Genomic DNA, 18291 nt, shown 5'->3' on the forward strand with positions numbered 1-18291 from the left:
CTGAAAAATGAGTGTGATGTGGTTTTTCAAGCAGTCAGAAGGTTAACCTGGTTATATGTGAGAGGTAAATGGGACATGCTGGTATCATATTTCCACATCTTTTCTAAATTAACAAAATCAACCTCATGAATATGCAAATTTCTAAGTGTTTTTGCATGTTTCTTTATTCTTTAAAAATGTATTGTTTTCTAATCTATGTAGCTAATAGTATAGCTAATAAGAATAACTTGCTTAATAATAACGACTTGCATGCGTTTCAAACGCTCTAACCATTGAAAATATGGCTTGATGCAATGGCGCATTGACCTGTTTTCATTTGGGTTTCCTCGCTCTTGATGTCTGAAGTGAAACTCTCTCACACTAGTACCCAGTGTTCAGAAACACAAACATCAGTTATGTGTTTTCATTTCTGGACACAAACTAATAAAGAGTGAACTAATTAACTAGGCAAATGAAGTGAGATCACAGTAGGCCAGTTAAGATGTCCTTGTTGCAGTTTGTGGAAGGTTTCTGTGCACCTGTTTGACAAAGAGAGAATGTAAAGAGATGACTGAAGATAAGCTGTCAAGAATGGCCTGTATATTCTACAGAAAGTAGAACAATGAGCACCCTGGAAATCTAAATCATATAGATGACAGTTTGTGAGCAATCTAGAGCAGATTTCCCACTAGATGGCGCCTGGAACATAGTCAAAGGATAACTTCAGAAATTAATTGATGAAAATGCAAAGAGAATTGCCTGTGTCAGACTGTTACAGTGTGATTTGTAACTGGTAGTGAGCTGTTAGTCTGTGTTAAATCCTGTAGTAGGACAGTCATTAACAAAAAGCCACATTTGTGTGGCGGTGTCCGGGTTTTACACTGGATAAATTAATAAAGCAGTCATGACACATAACCTGGCAAGTATCTTCATTCACCAACTTGCAACACAGACCGCCTTGCTAAAACAGACATATGTGGGAGATGCGAAATGGATAAAAATAGCTTAAAAAATAAAAGAGGACTTGAGTAAGCCCATTAATGGCATGTTTGAGTCATGCTCTTAATGAACTATGTTTTATTTCCTCTTTTCATTTTGTGAATAATATTATTTCATGATATGATTAATATCATTTTAATTTGCTTGTTAGACAATGGAGCCTAACTTATTGTAATAATTATTTGACGCAGACTAATTTTACACTCAGAATTATTCCTTGGCATTCTCACGTACTAAACTGCTTCTTTTTTTTTGTTTTGTTTTTTGCTGGAAGTTACTATAACCTAAAGTAGCAGCAGCAGCAGCAGCAATAACCAACAGCAGCAGCAGGAGCAGCAGCAATAACCTACCCCCTCTTTCACACCGCAAGCGTGAGCGGCGCACGAGCGGCGCGTCCGCGCAACTACATCGTCACTGTGGCAGCAGACTCTCGCGAGTATTCCCACTGGAAGCGTAGCTAAGTACAGCGTCACAGCAGTGGCTGCGTGTTCGGCAGACAATAAAACCATTTCAAACAATGACAAGTTCTTTCAACATTTTTGTTTTTATACATTATAACTTGCAGAATATTTGTAATACCTGGAAGAGTTTGTTTTATCTAAAATCGTTGTTCTTGGTCTACTTTACCGCCGTACGTATTTAAACATTTTGTTTTAATTCCTTTTAGAACGTGTTGTTTTTTGGGTCATAAAGCACATTGTGCTTCTCGACCTCCTCGTGTCATCCATTGATACAGGTTGTGTTGCACACATGTTTACTAGAGCCTATATAGCATAGTGTCTGTGTATTATATAATAAACTCAAATAAAGTTTATATCTTATTTTGTGGCTAGTTTGACTTTATTTTATTTTTATAATACTACCATACTTTCACCCAAAACGAATAATTAAAAAATTTAAATGGGTAAACACATATTTGTTATACTTAATCAATATTTTCTGGCATAATTGTTAAAACACTAGACATTGGCATTGTTGTTAAAACTCTTGACATGCTTATTCTGTGCATTTTGAGCACGTTTTGTGTTAAATCACATTTATTTTGTCCATCAAAAGTGTGCTTTCACTTTAATTGAGCGTGAGCAGCACAGCAAAAAATAGACTGGGCGCCGAAACCCCCGCTGCACTGCTGTTCACGCGACGCTCCTGCTTGACGCTCACGCGCTGCTCCTGCTCCCGGTGTGATTGCAGTCATTGATTAACATGGACGCCGAAAAAAATACGCGCCGCTACCTACAGCAGCAGCAGCAGCAGCAGCAATAACCTACAGCACCAGGAGCAGCAGCAATAACCTACAGGAGCAGCAGCAGCAGCAATAACCTACAGCAGCAGGAGCAGCAGAAATAACCTACAGCAGCAGGAGCAGCAGCAATAACCTGCAGCAGCAATAACCTGCAGCAGCAGCAGCAGCAGAAGCAGCAATAACCTACAGCAGTAGCAGCAGCAGCAGCAGCAATAATCTACAGAAACAGGAGCAGTAGCAATAACCTACAGCAGCAGCAGCAATAACCTACAGCCGCAGCAGCAGCAGCAATAACCTACAGCAGCAGAAGCAGCAATAACCTACAGCAGCAGCAATAACCAGCAGCAGAAGCAGCAATAACCTGCAGCAGCAGCAGCAGCAGAAGCAGAAATAACCTACAGCAGCAGGAGCAGCAGCAGCAATAACCTACAGCAGCAGCAGCAGCAGCAGCAGCAGCAGCAATAACCTACAGCAGCAGTAGCAGCAATAACCTACAGCAGCAGCAATAACCTACAGCAGCAGCAGCAGCAGCAGCAGCAGCAGCAGCAATAACCTACAGCAGCAGCAGCAGCAGTAGCAGCAATAACCTACAGCAGCAGCAATAACCTACAGCAGCAGCAGCAATAACCTACAGCAGCAGCAGCAGCAATAACCTACAGCAGCAGTAGCAGAAGCAGCAATAACCTACAGCAGCAGCAGCAGAAGCAGTAATAACCCACAGCAGCAGGAGCAGCAGCAATAACCTATAGCAGCAGGAGCAGCAGCAATAACCTACAAGAGCAGCAGCAGGAGCAGCAATAACCTACAGCAGCAGCAGCAGCAGCAGCAGCAGCAATAACCTACAGCAGCAGGAGCAGCAGCAGCAATAACCTACAGCAACAGGAGCAGCAGCAGCAATAACCTACAGCAACAGGAGCAGCAGCAGCAATAACCTACAGCAGCAGCAGCAGCAATAACCTACAGCAGCAGCAGCAGCAGCAATAACCTACAGCAGCAGCAGCAGCAGCAGCAATAACCTACAGCAACAGGAGCAGCAGCAGCAATAACCTACAGCAACAGGAGCAGCAGCAGCAATAACCTACAGCAGCAGCAGCAATAACCTACAGCAGCAGGAGCAGCAGCAGCAGCAGCAGCAGCATAGCAGATCTGTTCGGTCAAGACCAAACATATAACATTGTCATACCCATTACCATGGCAATCACTCCGAGAGTTGTCATGACAAAACCTATTTTAACGGTCAAAGCATATGGTTTAAAGTGCACGGCACAAGTTCACTTAAGGCGTCCGAATCCACTTTTGCTAGTTTAACGACGGGAAAAATGGTCGGCGTACTAGGCGCATGATCTAAAAGGCTTGTCCCTATTCTCTTAATGAGTAATTGGTGTGTTTTGGGCGTAATGTGCAAAAAACGAATCAGTGTGTCATTTCCCATTGCTTTTAAAAGCCAGTTGCGCTCGCAACTTTAATAGCTATTTAATATCATAAATAGCTATTTACATGGCGGAATTTGCAAGCAGAAAAACTGAACGCTTCTCTAGAAAGGAAATGGCACGCAAGCAGACCATCTATGGGACAAGACGGATTCCAACATATCTTTATGTTCACAACTAGCCTGGCTAACGTCAGATCTCTTTCTCATTGAGACGTGGTCTGGGAACCACATGTTAATTTTCTCGTATTTGAGGCGTGGTTTAATGCCCAGAGCCGTTTATTGGGCGCTACGAATGTCTATCAAATGCGCCTGTACGTAGCTCATAGCCAATCGTTTCAATTATACCAGATGACGTATGTAGAGCGACAGAAATTCGACGAGGAAGAAGACGAAATAAACTTGCGTTCTAAACTACTTAGAACCATGCTTAAAACACTATCTTACGCCGGTTTCACACCGCAAGCGTCAGCAGCGCGTATTTTTTTCGGCGTCCATGTTATTCAATGAGTGCATTCACACCGCACGCAGAAGCGGCGCGGCAGCGCGTAGCAGGAGCAGAGCAGGAACAGCAGCGCCGCGATAGTTTCGGCGCCCAGTCTATTTTTAACGCGCCGCTTACGCTGAATTAAAGTGACAATGCATTGATCATGGCCAAAATACTCCGCAATTTTACCCAAAAAGCGCATTGATGATGTATATTGTGTTTTAAACAGTCAATCAAATGACCAACAGCAATTTAAAAACAAAACAAATGTCCAAAAACAAACTTGTTGCCCGAACAATAAAAACAAAGATGAACCAAAAGTTATATAAATGAAATTATTAATAAAATACAAAAATACTTGCTTCTTGACAAGTCTTTTCTCCTAAATGTATTTGAAAACGAAATAAAGAAATGGTAACTCACCCATTATAGAGTACTCTGTCTGTACACACGCCGCACGTGACAAACGCTGCCAGTGTGAAAGCAAAACGCACGTGTCCTGCTCCCGCTCACCATACGCACTGCTCCTGCGCTGCTTATGCTCTGCTAACGCGTGCAATGTGAAACCGGCGTAAGGCTGCATCGAAAGGTAACTTCGCGTCTGCTGCCATGTTAGATCCATAGATATAAACAAACTACTTCGGTGTGTCGCATAGACGTCGTCATCGTCTTGCTGGTCCCTCCCCGTTCTGTGATTGGTCCCCTCGCTGAGGCGAAAATCTAGTCCATGGAATCCAGGCTGCCTAGCAGCAAGAATAAAATCGCGCCTGCGCACAAGGCAGCATGGGGAAACCCAGGCTAGTACAAGTCAAGTCAAGTATATTTGTATAGCGCTTTTCATAATACAGATTGTATCAAAGCAGCTTCACAGTATTAAATTAAAATAATACAACAAGGTTTGTTTCTAGTAGAATTTATTGATTGATAAAATTAAATTAAATATCCCCAAAATATCCCCCGACTGAGCAAGCCAAAGGCAACAGTGGCAAGGAACCGAAAAACTCCATCAAGTGACCTAATGGTGTCCTAAAACTCCATCAGGTGACCTAATGGAGAGAAAAAAAAAAACCTTGGGAGAACCCAGGCTCAGTCGGGGGCCAGTTCTCCTCTGGCATTTATGAGCTAGAGGCCGGATTGTAGTTTGAACTGTAGGATTATATGAATGCCTGGCTGAAGAGATGCGACTTTAATCTAGTTTTAAACTGGGAGAGCGAGTCTGAGCAACGAACAGTATCAGGAAGACTATTCCAGAGTTTTGGAGCCAAATGTGAAAATGCTCTCCCTCCTTTGGTGGTTCTGGATATCCTAGGTATGACCAAAAGCCTTGAATTTAGTTATCTTAAAGAGCGCGATGGATTATAGGGCGATAGAAGATCCGTTAAATAGACTGGAGCTAAGCCGTTTAGGGCTTTATAAGTCAATAGAAATACCTTGTAATTAATACGGAACTTTATAGGTAGCCAATGCAGTGATGATAAAATCGGTGTTATATGATCATATTTTCTTGATCTCGTAAGAACTCTAGCGGTGGTATTTTGGACTAACTGTAGCTTGTTTATTGAGGATGCAGGACAACCAGCTAATAAAGCATTACAGTAATCTAGTCTCGAGGTCATGAATGCATAAACTAACTTTTCTGCATCAGAAACTGATAGCATATTACGTAGCTTAGCAATGTTTCTAAGGTGGGAAAAGGCTGTTGTTGTAACATATGAAATATGATTTTCAAAAGACAGGTTGCAATCGAGTATAACACCCAGGTCTTTTACTGTAGAGGATAAAGTAACAGGACATCCTATGATGTTAAAGTTATATTGTTATTGAGGTTTTGTGGGCGGTTTTTTGAACCGATAAGTATTACCTCTGTCTTGTCTGGATTTAATAAAAGAAAATTACGCGTCATCCAATCTTTTATATCTTTAACACACTCTGTCAATTTGGAAAATTTAGCGTTTTCATCCGGCCGTGATGAAATATATATTTGAGTGTCATCAGCATAACAATGGAAACTAATTCCATGTTTCCTTATAATATTTCCAAGTGGCATCATATATATTGAGAATAACAGAGGGCCTAACACAGATCCCTGCGGTACTCCATAGTTTACTGGAGTTATGATCGATTTTTCTCCATTTAAATAGACAAAATGGTAGCGGTCAAATAGGTATGATTTGAACCAGCTTAATGCTTGTCCTTGAACACCAGTATAATTTTGTAGTCGATCTAAGAGTATTGTGTGATCTATAGTATCGAACGCAGCACTAAGATCAAGTAAAACTAGTATTGAGATACAGCCTTGGTCAGAAGCTAAAAGTAAATCATTTGTGATTTTAACGAGCGCAGTTTCAGTGCTATGGTGCGGTCTGAATCCAGACTGAAACTTTTCATAGATATCATTTTGTTGCAAAAAAGAGCCCAGTTGAGCGGACACCACTTTTTCTAATATTTTAGACATAAATGGAAGATTTGAAATGGGTCTATAATTTGCTAGGTTATTATGATCTAATTGTGGTTTCTTAATGAGAGGTTTTATAACTGCCACTTTAAATGTTCTTGGAACATGACCTAAAGATAAAGACGAGTTAATAATATTCAGGAGAGGCTCTTCCACTACAGGTAACACTTCTTTCAATAGTTTAGTTGGTATAGGATCTAATAAACATGTTGTTGTTTTAGATGAAGTGATAAGTTTATTTAACTCTTTTTGTCCTATAGTTGTAAAGCACTGTAATTGTTCTTGCAGGGTGATAATTGAGGCTGAATTATAAGGCGCAATTGAAGATTGAACGTTTACAATTGTGGTTCTGATGCTTTCTATTTTCTCAGTGAAGAAGTTCATGAAATCATTACTACTGAACTGTAACGGGATATTTTGTTCGGTTGACGTCTGTTTATTTGTTAGTCTAGCCACGGTGTTAAATAAAAACCTTGGATTGTTTTGGTTGTTTTCTATTAGTTTGCGGAGGACGTAATATGCAAGTTACCATGTAATGATCAGTGACATCATCACTTTGTGGAATGATATCTATATCAGTTGGATCGGTTCCATGTGATATAATTAAATCGAGTGTATGATTAAGACGATGAGTTGGTCCGGTGACGTTTTGCTTGACCCCAAATTAATTTAATAAATCTGTAAACGCAGCCCCTAACGCATCATTTGGATTATCTACGTGTATGTTAAAATCTCCAACAATTAATGCTTTATCGACATTGACTAATAGGTCTGAGAGAAAATCTGCAAACTCTTTTAGGAAATCAGCGTAAGGCCCTGGCGGTCTATATACGGTAGTCAAGGCTAGAGATAATAGGGATGTTTTTCTAACATCTAAGAGCGTAACATTTAGTACAAGTACTTCAAACGAAATAAACTTATAACCCGTTTTCTGAGTAACATTGAGGATATCTCTATAGATTGTTGCAACACCGCCGCCACGACCAATCAGACGGGGCTCATGCTTATAACAGTATCCAGGAGGAGTAGACTCATTTAGACCGAAATAATCATTTGGTTTAAGCCAGGTTTCAGTAAGGCAAAGTACATCGAAGCTATTATCTGTGACTATTTCATTTACAATAACTGCCTTAGGTGTGAGTGATCTAATGTTTAGAAGACCTAGCTTTAGAAATTGTTTTTGTTTACTAATAGCAACATTTTCTGTTTTAATAACAATTAGATTTTTCCTAGATCCTGCAGTAGATTTATTATTTGATCTCACTAAACGAGGAATAGACACGGTTTCTATGCAATGTTCTACACTAGTATTTATATCAGTTAAATTGGTGCAGCAGAGACTATGATTTGGACTTTTGGTTACTAGTCAAACGGTATTTAACATTTTGGAGATGTTATCCGACAGAAGATCTGCTCCAAATTTGCTTGGGTGTAAGCCATCAGCACGGAAAAGCCTAGGACGCTCCCAACACAGATTCCAATTATTTACAAAGAGCAGTTTCTGCTCATTGCACCATGACATTAACCATTCATTTAGCGCAAATAATCTGCTGAACTTTTCATGCCCTAGTCGGTACGTGGGAAGCGGTCCTGACACAATGATCGTTGTTTCAGGCGATGTGCTGCGTACCGTATCGATCAGATTCCTGAAGTCTTTCTTCAGAACCTCCGTCTGGCGCAGCCTGATGTGGTTCACTCCCGCGTGCAGGACCACAGTTCCGACGCGCTCGTCACCGTTCAGAATCTCGGGAACGCGAGCAGCGATTTCAGAAACACGAGCACCAGGAAAGCAGTGACTGTGCACCTTACTTTTACCTAAAGTAGCGTGTACGTGCCGAACGATGGAATCGCCGATGATCATAGCATCGCGTTCTGTTTCGCGAAGAGGGGAGAAGCGGTTTTGTGTGGATAACTCGAAAACCGGAATGGTCGGAGAGAGTCTTGGTCTAGACCTGACTCGCGTCTTCCGCTGCGGAACCACCCAGGCTTCGTGGTGGCGTGTTGGAGCCGGAGTGAACGAGACCATGGCTGATCGCGACCTCGGCGCTCGGGACCGATGCTGAGAAACGCACGGAGTAGACGAGGTCGGAGTCAGCGGGTTAGTAACGTTAATCACTGATTTGTGTACATCGGCGCGTGATGTTTCAAGAGCTAAACACCAGTCTCTCAGCTCGGCCTGTCTCAATAAAAGGTCGTGGATCTCTTTCTCAACAGCTTCCAGCTCAGACTGCAGTGCGTGCAGTTCAAATGTGTCCTCACCTGCACCAAAAGGTAGACTACTTACATCTGATATATTCGCCATTTTAACAGATGGACAGTGAGTTAGCAACGAAGCTAGCAGTGATGCTATCAATATTAATACTAATTTATGACTGAAGTCTTGGATATAATCCGTCTTTTTAGTGGTAAGGGTGTAGAGTAGACGCACGATAGGCGAACAAATGTTTGTTTGTAAGTGAGTGTGGAGAACACGCATTCAGCCGTGATCCACTGGAGTAACCTATAAGAGTATCCGGAGTTGGATCACTAAAAGGCTTGAGACGCGTCTGCTCAACAGTCCGCGTTGTAACTATGAGGTTTGAGCAGTAGTGCTTCTCAGTGAGGAAAAGTAGAAAATGTTCGTTGTAAGTGAGTTTAAAGAGAAAAATCAAGAATTATAAATCAAATCGATAGAGCTCCAAAGACAACTAGAAAAAAAGTTTGAGACAAACTTTAAGTTGGCTTGAGAAAGCCGGACCAGAGAGTTTGAAAAAGTTAAAAGTAGTTTGAAGTTTAAAGTAGTTTAAATTTTGATTGATAAATTAGTTAGAAAGAAAGAAAAAATATTAGTTAGAAAGAAAAAGATAGATTAGTTAGAAAGATAGATTAAAAGAAAGATTAGTTAAAAAGAAAGACAGATTAGTTAGAAAGCAAGAAAGCAAAAAAAAGAAAGAAAGAAAGAAAGGAAGAAAGAAAAGTGGATTAGAAAGAAAGAAAGAAAGAAAGAAAGAAAGAAAGAAAGAATAGTGGATTAGAAAGAAAGAAAGAAAGAATTGTGGATTATAAAGAAAGAAAGAAAGAAAGAAAGAAAGAAAGAAAGAAAGAAAGAAAGAAAGAATTGTGGATTAGAAAGAAAAAGAAAGAAAGAAAGAAAGACTAATTAGTTGAAAGGAAGAAAGAAAGAATGGTGGATTAGTTAGAAAGAAAGAAAGATTAGTTAGAAAGAAAGAAAGAAAGAAAGAAAGAAAGACTGATTAGTTGGAAGGAAGGAAGGAATGAAGGAAGGAAGGAAGGAAGGAAAGAAAGAAAGAAAGAAAGAAAGAAAGAAAGAAAGAAAGAAAGAAAGAAAGAAATATGGGCTTGGTAGAAAGAAAGACTAGTTAAAAAGAAAGAAAGAAATATGGGCTAGTTTAGTAAGAAGATTAGTAAGAAAGAAAGAAAGAAAGAAAGAAAGAAAGAAAGAAAGAAAAAAGAAAGGATGGTGGATTAGTTAGAAAGAGAGAAAGAAAGAAAGAAAGGTGGATTAGTTAGAAAGAAAGAAAGAAAGAAAGAAAGAAAGAAAGAAAGAAAGAAAGAAAGAAAGAAAGAAAGAAAGAAAGGTGGATTAGTTGAAAGAAAGAAAGAAAGAAAGAAAGAAAGAAAGAAAGAAAGAAAGAAAGAAAGAAAGAAGAAAGGAAGAAAGGAAGAAAGAAAGAAAGAAAGAAAAAAGAAAGAAAAAAGAAAAAAGAAAGTAAGAAAGAAAAAAAGAAAAAAAAAAGAAAGAAAGACTGATTAGTTGGAAGGAAGGAAGGAAGGAAATATGGGCTTGGTAGAAAGAAAGACTAGTTAAAAAGAAAGAAATATGGGCTAGTTAGAAAGGAAGAAAGAAAGAAAGAAAGAAAGAAAGAAAGAAAGAAAGAAAGAAAGAAAGAAAGAAAGAACAAAGATTAATTAGTTAGAAAGAGAAAGAAAGAAAGAAAGAGAAGAAAGAAAGAAAGAAAGAAAGAAAGAAAGAAAGAAAAGATTAGTTAGAAAGAAAGAAAGAAAGAAAGAAAGAAAGAAAGAAGATTAGTTAGAAAGAAAGAAAGAGAGAAAGAAAGAAGATTAGTTAGAAAGAAAGAAAGAAAGAAAGAAAGAAAGAAAGAAAGAAAGAAAGAAAAAAAGATTAATTAGTTAGAAAGAAAGAAAGAAAGAAAGAAAGAAAGAAAGAAAGAAAAAAGATTAATTAGTTAGAAAGAAAGAATAGTTAGAAAGAAAGAAAGAAAGAAAAAAAAGAAAGTAAGAGAGAAAGATTGATTAGTTAGAAAGAAAGAGAGATAGATTAGTTAGAAAGATAGATAGATTAGTTAGAAATAAAGAAAGATAGATTAGTTAGTTAGAAAGATAGATAGATTAGTTAGAAAGAAAGAAAGATAGATAAGTTAGTTAGAAAGATAGATATATTAGTTAGAAAGGAAGAAAGATCGATAAGTTAGTTAGAAAGAAAGAAAGAAAGAAAGATAGATTATTTAGTTAGTTAGAAAGATAGATAGATTAGTAAGAAATAAGTAAAGATAGATAAATTAGTTAGAAAGATAGATAGATTAGTAAGAAACAAAGATAGATAAGTTAGTTAGAAAGATAGATAGATTAGTAAGAAACAAAGATAGATAAGTTAGTTAAAAAGATAGATAGATTAGTTAAATTGATTCGTTAGAAAGTATTAGTTAGAAAGAAAGATTAGTTAGAAAGAAAGAAAGAAAGAAAGAAAGAAAGAAAGAAAGATTAGTTAGAAAGAAAGAAAGGATTAGTTAGAAAGAAAGAAAGATTAGTTAGAAAGAAAGAAAGATTAGTTAGAAAGAAGAAGAAAGAAAGAAAGAAAGAAAGAAAGAAAGAAAGAAAGAAAGAAAAGAAAGATTAGTTAGAAAGAAAGAAAAAGAAAAAAGAAAGATTAGTTTGAAAGAAAGAAAAAGAAAAAAGAAATATTAGTTAGAAAGAAAGAAAGAAAGAAAGAAAGAAAGAGAAAGAGAAAGAGAAAGAAAGAAAGAAAGAAAGAAAGAAAGAAAGAAAGAAAGAAAGAACAAAGATTAATTAGTTAGAAAGAAAGAAAGAAAGAAAGAAAAGATTAGTTAGAAAGAAAGAAAGAAAGAAAGAAAGAAAGAAAGAAAGAAAGAAAGAAAGAAAAAAAAGAAAGAAAGAAAGACTGATTAGTTGGAAGGAAGGAAGGAAGGAAGGAAATATGGGCTTGGTAGAAAGAAAGACTAGTTAAAAAGAAAGAAATATGGGCTAGTTAGAAAGAAAGAAAGAAAGAAAGAAAGAAAGAAAGAAAGAAAGAAAGAAAGAAAGAAAGAAAGAAAGAAAGAAAGAAAGAAAGAAAGAAAGAACAAAGATTAATTAGTTAGAAAGAGAAAGAAAGAAAGAAAGAAAGAAAGAAAGAAAGAAAGAAAGAAAGAAAGAAAAAAGAAAGGATGGTGGATTAGTTAGAAAGAGAGAAAGAAAGAAAGAAAGGTGGATTAGTTAGAAAGAAAGAAAGAAAGAAAGAAAGAAAGAAAGAAAGAAAGAAAGAAAGGTGGATTAGTTGAAAGAAAGAAAGAAAGAAAGAAAGAAAGAAAGAAAGAAGAAAGGAAGAAAGGAAGAAAGAAAGAAAGAAAGAAAAAAGAAAGAAAAAAGAAAAAAGAAAGTAAGAAAGAAAAAAAGAAAAAAAAAAGAAAGAAAGACTGATTAGTTGGAAGGAAGGAAGGAAGGAAATATGGGCTTGGTAGAAAGAAAGACTAGTTAAAAAGAAAGAAATATGGGCTAGTTAGAAAGGAAGAAAGAAAGAAAGAAAGAAAGAAAGAAAGAAAGAAAGAAAGAACAAAGATTAATTAGTTAGAAAGAGAAAGAAAGAAAGAAAGAAAGAAAGAAAGAAAGAAAGAAAAGATTAGTTAGAAAGAAAGAAAGAAAGAAAGAAAGAAAGAAGATTAGTTAGAAAGAAAGAAAGAGAGAAAGAAAGAAGATTAGTTAGAAAGAAAGAAAGAAAGAAAGAAAGAAAGAAAGAAAGAAAGAAAAAAAGATTAATTAGTTAGAAAGAAAGAAAGAAAGAAAGAAAGAAAGAAAGAAAGAAAGAAAGAAAGAAAAAAGATTAATTAGTTAGAAAGAAAGAATAGTTAGAAAGAAAGAAAGAAAGAAAAAAAGAAAGTAAGAGAGAAAGATTGATTAGTTAGAAAGAAAGAGAGATAGATTAGTTAGAAAGATAGATAGATTAGTTAGAAATAAAGAAAGATAGATTAGTTAGTTAGAAAGATAGATAGATTAGTTAGAAAGAAAGAAAGATAGATAAGTTAGTTAGAAAGATAGATATATTAGTTAGAAAGGAAGAAAGATCGATAAGTTAGTTAGAAAGAAAGAAAGAAAGAAAGATAGATTATTTAGTTAGTTAGAAAGATAGATAGATTAGTAAGAAATAAGTAAAGATAGATAAATTAGTTAGAAAGATAGATAGATTAGTAAGAAACAAAGATAGATAAGTTAGTTAGAAAGATAGATAGATTAGTAAGAAACAAAGATAGATAAGTTAGTTAAAAAGATAGATAGATTAGTTAAATTGATTCGTTAGAAAGTATTAGTTAGAAAGAAAGATTAGTTAGAAAGAAAGAAAGAAAGAAAGAAAGAAAGAAAGAAAGATTAGTTAGAAAGAAAGAAAGGATTAGTTAGAAAGAAAGAAAGATTAGTTAGAAAGAAAGAAAGATTAGTTAGAAAGAAAGAAAGAAAGAAAGAAAGAAAGAAAGAAAGAAAGAAAGAAAAGAAAGATTAGTTAGAAAGAAAGAAAAAGAAAAAAGAAAGATTAGTTTGAAAGAAAGAAAAAGAAAAAAGAAATATTAGTTAGAAAGAAAGAAAGAAAGAAAGAAAGAGAAAGAGAAAGAAAGAAAGAAAGAAAGAAAGAAAGAAAGAAAGAAAGAAAGAAAGAACAAAGATTAATTAGTTAGAAAGAAAGAAAGAAAGAAAGAAAAGATTAGTTAGAAAGAAAGAAAGAAAGAAAGAAAGAAAGAAAGAAAGAAAGAAAAAAAAGAAAGAAAGAAAGACTGATTAGTTGGAAGGAAGGAAGGAAGGAAGGAAATATGGGCTTGGTAGAAAGAAAGACTAGTTAAAAAGAAAGAAATATGGGCTAGTTAGAAAGAAAGAAAGAAAGAAAGAAAGAAAGAAAGAAAGAAAGAAAGAAAGAAAGAAAGAAAGAAAGAACAAAGATTAATTAGTTAGAAAGAGAAAGAAAGAAAGAAAGAAAGAAAGAAAGAAAGAAAGAAAGAAAGAAAGAAAGAAAGAAAGAAAGAAAAGATTAGTTAGAAAGAAAGAAAGAAAGAAAGAAAGAAAGAAGATTAGTTAGAAAGAAAGAAAGAGAGAAAGAAAGAAGATTAGTTAGAAAGAAAGAAAGAAAGAAAGAAAGAAAGAAAAAAAGATTAATTAGTTAGAAAGAAAGAAAGAAAGAAAGAAAGAAAGAAAGAAAGAAAGAAAGAAAGAAAAAAGATTAATTAGTTAGAAAGAAAGAATAGTTAGAAAGAAAGAAAGAAAGAAAAAAAAGAAAGTAAGAGAGAAAGATTGATTAGTTAGAAAGAAAGAGAGATAGATTAGTTAGAAAGATAGATAGATTAGTTAGAAATAAAGAAAGATAGATTAGTTAGTTAGAAAGATAGATAGATTAGTTAGAAAGAAAGATAGATAAGTTAGTTAGAAAGATAGATATATTAGTTAGAAAGGAAGAAAGATCGATAAGTTAGTTAGAAAGAAAGAAAGAAAGAAAGATAGATTATTTAGTTAGTTAGAAAGATAGATAGATTAGTAAGAAATAAGTAAAGATAGATAAATTAGTTAGAAAGATAGATAGATTAGTAAGAAACAAAGATAGATAAGTTAGTTAGAAAGATAGATAGATTAGTAAGAAACAAAGATAGATAAGTTAGTTAAAAAGATAGATAGATTAGTTAAATTGATTCGTTAGAAAGTATTAGTTAGAAAGAAAGATTAGTTAGAAAGAAAGAAAGAAAGAAAGAAAGAAAGAAAGAAAGAAAGATTAGTTAGAAAGAAAGAAAGGATTAGTTAGAAAGAAAGAAAGATTAGTTAGAAAGAAAGAAAGATTAGTTAGAAAGAAAGAAAGAAAGAAAGAAAGAAAGAAAGAAAGAAAAGAAAGATTAGTTAGAAAGAAAGAAAAAGAAAAAAGAAAGATTAGTTTGAAAGAAAGAAAAAGAAAAAAGAAATATTAGTTAGAAAGAAAGAAAGAAAGAAAGAAAGAGAAAGAAAGAAAGAAAGAAAGAAAGAAAGAACAAAGATTAATTAGTTAGAAAGAAAGAAAGAAAGAAAGAAAGAAAGAAAGAAAAGATTAGTTAGAAAGAAAGAAAGAAAGAAAGAAAGAAAGAAAGAAAGAAAGAAAGAAAGAAAAAAGATTAATTAGTTAGAAACAAAGAAAGAAAGAAAGAAAGAAAGAAAGAAAGAACAAAGATTAATTAGTTAGAAAGAAAGAAAGAAAGAAAGAAAGAAAGAAAGAAAAAGAAAGAAAAGATTAGTTAGAAAGAAAGAAAGAAAGAAAGAAAGAAAGAAAGAAAGAAAGAAAGAAAGAAGATTAGTTAGAAAGAAAGAAAGAGAGAAAGAAAGAAGATTAGTTAGAAAGAAAGAAAGAAAGAAAGAAAGAAAGAAAGAAAGAAAGAAAAAAGATTAATTAGTTAGAAAGAAAGAAAGAAAGAAAGAAAGAAAGAAAGAAAAAAGATTAATTAGTTAGAAAGAAAGAATAGTTAGAAAGAAAGAAAGAAAGAAAGAAAGTAAGTAAGAGAGAAAGATTGATTAGTTAGAAAGAAAGAGAGATAGATTAGTTAGAAAGATAGATAGATTAGTTAGAAATAAAGAAAGATAGATTAGTTAGTTAGAAAGATAGATATATTAGTTAGAAAGGAAGAAAGATCGATAAGTTAGTTAGAAAGAAAGAAAGAAAGAAAGATAGATTATTTAGTTAGTTAGAAAGATAGATAGATTAGTAAGAAATAAATAAAGATAGATAAATTAGTTAGAAAGATAGATAGATTAGTAAGAAACAAAGATAGATAAGTTAGTTAGAAAGATAGATAGATTAGTAAGAAAGAAAGATAGATAAGTTAGTTAAAAAGATAGATAGATTAGTTAAATTGATTCGTTAGAAAGTATTAGTTAGAAAGAAAGATTAGTTAGAAAGAAAGAAAGAAAGAAAGAAAGATTAGTTAGAAAGAAAGAAAGAAGGATTAGTTAGAAAGAAAGAAAGATTAGTTAGAAAGAAAGATTAGTTAGAAAGAAAGAAAGAAAGAAAGAAAGAAAGAAAGAAAGAAAGAAAGAAAGAAAGAGGGAAAGACTGATTAGTTAGAAAGAAAGAGATAGATTAGTTTGAAAGATAGATAGATTAGTAAGAAATAAAGAAAGATAGATTACTTAGTTAGTTAGAAAGATAGACAGATTAGTTAGAAAGAAAGATAGATAAGTTAGTTAGAAAGATAGATAGATTAGTTAGAAAGAAAGAAAGAACGAAAGAAAGAGATTACTTAGTTAGAAAGATAGATATATTAGTTAGAAAGAAAGATAGATAAGTTAGTTAGAAAGATAGATAGATTAGTAAGAAAGATAGATAAGTTAGTTAAAAAGATAGATTAGTTAAGAAAGAAAGATACGTTAGTTAGAAAGATAGATAGATTAGTTAGAAAGATAGAAAGATTAGTTAAAAAGAAAGAAAGATGGATTAGTAAGAAAGAAAGATAGATAAGTTAGTTAGAAAGATAGATAGATTAGTAAGAAAGAAAAATAGATATGTTAGTTAGAAAGATAGATAGATTAGTAAGAAAGAAAGAAAAAAGATAGATAAGTTAGTTAGAAAGATATATAGATTAGTTAGAAAGAAATATAAGTTAGTTAGAAAGATAGATTAGTTAGAATGAAAGAAAGATAGATAAGTTAGTTAGAAAGATAGAAAGATTAGTAAGAAAGAAAGAAAGAAAGAAAGAAAGAAAGAAAGATAGGTTAGTTAGAAAGATAGATTAGTTAGAAAGAAAGAAAGATAGATAAGTTAGTTAGAAAGATAGATAGATTAGTAAGAAAGAAAGAAAGAAAGATAGATCGATAAGTTAGTTAGAAAGATAGATAGATTAGTTAGAAAGAAAGACAGATTGATAAGTTAGATAGATAGATAGATAGATAGATAGATAGATAGATAGATAAGGTTTGAAGATAGATAGATAGATAGATAGATAGATAGATAGATAGATAGATAGATAGATAGATAGATAGATAGATAGATAAGGTTTGTAGATAGATAGATAGATATATAGATAGATAGATAGATAGATAGATAGATAGATAGATAGATAGATAGATAGATAGATAGATAGATAGATAGATAGATAAGGTTTGTAGATAGATAGATAGATAGATAGATAGATAGATAGATAGATAGATAGATAGATAGATAAGGTTTGTAGATAGATAGATAGATAGATAGATAGATAGATAGATAGATAGATAGATAGATAGATAAGGTTTGTAGATAGATAGATAGATAGATAGATAGATAGATAGATAGATAGATAGATAGATAGATAGATAGAAAAGGTTTGAAGATAGATAGATAGATAGATAGATAGATAGATAGATAGATAGATAGATAGATAGATAGATAGATAGATAGATAGATAAGTTATTAGTTAGACAGAAATAGCTTAAAGCTTAATTGAGTATCAATGGCTTCTAGCAGTTTACATTAAACATAGTTCAAACAGACATGGACTTTTGGTCAATGAAAGTCTATGGGATTTTTATGATTTTTAATATTAATTTTTAAGAAAACCATAACTCAAACCAGTCTGAAAAGATATAGCACACCAAGTCAGAACAGTATGAAGGTCTGACCCGAGTTTGGAGTATGTAGCTTGAACGGTCTAGGAGGAGTTAGAGTTGAAAATTTTTAGGTCAGAAGAATAAGAAGAAGAAGAAGAAGAAGAATAATAATAAGTTTAAATAGGATTTCAGTAAGTTGGCTTTCTCAAGCCAACTTAACGCGTTCACACGCATGTAATGTAGTACACAACATTAATCTTTTACATTTTAATCCTTTTATTTTGACTATATTTAGCTAGTTTGTGAGCTGCTGGGCATCCCTGTGAGTGTTAATAAGCAGAGTATGTGTGTAATAAGCAGAGTGTATGCGCATTGTGGACCTGCCTATAGGCGCATATTACTAATGCACTCTTTAAATAACCAAAAAAAAAAACTGCGCCATTGACTTTAGACCAGGTTTCAGTTGGTCAGTGGCACAGTATATTTCAGATGCTTCAAAATAGCAACGTGCCAACAATGCGCCTGAACACACCTGGTTTTCAGACCAGCAGCCCATGGCCGCACAAATGCATTTCCTATTTAAACAACGTAGCAGGACGTAAAAATGGAAACTGCGTGTCGGGATGAAACTAGCAAAAAACACTTGCTCTGCAACCTGCATGCTCTGCATTGCGCCGGGTGTATGATAAGGCCTATAGAATGAGAGAGACTCTGAATATATGGAATGGGACTATGAATATATGGAATGGGACTCTGAATATATGGAATGGGACTCTGAATATATGGAATGAAACTAGCAAAGTAGCAGCAATCCTATGTAATGATGAGCTACAGCAATGCATGTACGGGGTAAAATACTGGAAACCATATTCAGTACAGTTCTACAAATGAAGAAATTCATTGACTATTTCATTGCGGAAGACTGAATGCCGTGAACCTCACAG

The 18291-nt window shown here is 34.1% G+C and overlaps 1 long non-coding RNA gene across 1 annotated transcript; it reads left to right on the plus strand.

Moving 5' to 3' along the window:
• The first annotated feature begins 15638 nt into the window (after positions 1 to 15638).
• Positions 15639 to 16433, plus strand: LOC309502687. The gene is made up of 2 exons (XR_014207370.1): positions 15639 to 15809; positions 15859 to 16433. It is a non-coding gene; the product is annotated as an uncharacterized lncRNA (long non-coding RNA).
• Positions 16434 to 18291: the final 1858 nt, after the last annotated feature.

The sequence above is a fragment of the Leuciscus leuciscus genome (assembly GCF_965113295.1).
Source record: "Leuciscus leuciscus genome assembly, chromosome: 7".
Taxonomy (NCBI): Eukaryota; Metazoa; Chordata; class Actinopteri; order Cypriniformes; family Leuciscidae; genus Leuciscus; species Leuciscus leuciscus.